This window comes from Oncorhynchus clarkii, chromosome 27, assembly GCF_045791955.1.
Source record: "Oncorhynchus clarkii lewisi isolate Uvic-CL-2024 chromosome 27, UVic_Ocla_1.0, whole genome shotgun sequence".
Classification (NCBI taxonomy): domain Eukaryota; kingdom Metazoa; phylum Chordata; class Actinopteri; order Salmoniformes; family Salmonidae; genus Oncorhynchus; species Oncorhynchus clarkii.
The window spans coordinates 24634813-24636950 of NC_092173.1; positions in this window are offsets into that span (position 1 = coordinate 24634813).

A 2138-nucleotide genomic window follows, 5' to 3' on the forward strand; every position below is an offset into this window, starting at 1 on the left:
CTTTCCAGTGTGTCAAATAGTTATCTTTTTATTTTCTCAAGCGAAAGTGTCTTCCGCTTTTAACCCAACCCCTCTGAATCAGAGAGGTGCAGTGGGCTCCTTAATCGACATCCATGTCATTGGCACCCAGAGAGCAGTTCATTTTGGAGGTTAACTGCCTTGCTCAAGGGTAGAATGGCATATTTTTCCACCTTATTGGCTCAGGGATTTTGAACCAGCAACCTTTCGGTTACTGTCCCAGCACTCTTAACCACTAGGCTACGTGCTGTCTACAGAATTACCAGATCATCTGCAAACTGTAAACATTTGACTTCCAAGTCTAGTACGGTGAGGCGGGGTGCTACAGAATGTTCTAGTACCCTTGCCAAATCATTTCTATACTTTATATGTTGAAAAGAGTGGGGCTCAAGCTGCATCCCTGTCTTACCCCACAGCTCTGAGGAAAAAAATCTATGTGTTTATTGCCCATTTTAACTGCACACTTGTTGTTTGCATACATTGATTTTATAATATTGTATGCAACACCGTTGTCCATTATTCCAAATTGAGTCAAAAGCTTTTTTGAAATCAGTTAAGGATGTGAAGACTGCTTTTGTTTTGTTTTGTTTGTTTGTTAGTTAGGGTGTGTAGGGTGTATGCCTTGTCTGTCATACAATATTTAGGTAAAAAGCCAATTTCACATTTGCTCAGAACATTATCGGAGTCTGCTGTTGAGGATTTTTCAGGGGTTCCTGTTGATGCGGATTCCATTGGTAATTATTGGGGTCATATTTGTCTCCACTTTTGTGGATTGGGATGAACAGACATTGGTTCTAAACATTGGGGAATATGCCAGAACTGAGGATGATACTGAAGAGTTTAAGAATGTGGTCTGCATATTTTATCATTTTGTTTAGTATACCATCAACATCACATGACTTTTTGGATTGGAGGGTTTGTATTTTGTTCTGTAGCTCATACAATATAATTGGAGAATCCAGTGGTTAATAGCTGATTCTAAGTTTTGCAAATGATCATGAATATGTGTTTGCTTTTGGTTCTTTGTTACAGATGAAGTCGAAAGTTTACATACACCTTAGCCAAATGCATTTAAACTCAGTTTTTCACAATTGCTGACATTTAATCCTAGTAGAAATTCCCTGTCTTAGGTCAGTTAGGATCACCACTTTATTAAGAATGTGAAATGTCAGAATAATAGTAGAGAGAATGATTTATTTCAGCTTTTATTTATTTCATCACATTCCCAGTGGGTCAGAAGTTTACATACACTCAATTAGTATTTGGTAGCATTGCCATTAAATTGTTTAACTTGGGTCAAACGTTTCGGGTAGCCTTCCACAATTTTCCCACAATAAGTTGAGTGAATTTTGACCCATTCCTCCTGACAGACCTGGTGTACCTGAGTCAGGTTTGTAGGCCTCCTTGATCGCACACGTTTTTTCAGTTTTGCCCACACATTTCCGATAGGATTGAGGTCAGGGCTTTGTGATAGCCACTCCAATACCTTGATTTTGTTGTCCTATGCTTTGGGTCATTGTCCATTTGGAAGACCCATTTGCGACCAAGCTGTCTTTATGTCTTGAGATGTTGCTTCGATATATCCACATAATTTTCCTGCCTCATGATGCCATCTATTTTGTGAAGTGCACAAGTCCCTCCTGCAGCAAATCACCCCCACAACATGATGCTGCCAGCCCTGTGCTTCACATTTGAATGGTATTCTTCAGCCTGCAAGCCTCCACCTTTTTCCTCCAAACGTAACAATGGTCATTATGGCCAAACAGTTTTATTTTTGTTTCATCAGACCAGAGGACATTTCTCCAAAAAGTACGATCTTTGTCCCCATGTGCAGCTGTAAACCGTAAACAAGCATTTCGCTACACTCGCATTAACATCTGCTAACCATGTGTATGTGACAAATACATTTGATTTGATTTGATCAGATTTTTTATGGCGGTTTTGGAGCAGTGGCTTCTTCCTTGCTGAGCGGCCTTTCAGGTTATGTCGATACAGGACTTTCTTTACTGTGGATATAGATACTTCTGTACCTGTTTCCTCCAGCATCTTCACAAGGTCCTTTGCTGTTGTTCTGGGATTGTTTGCACTTTTCACACCAAAGTACGTTAATCTCTAGGAGA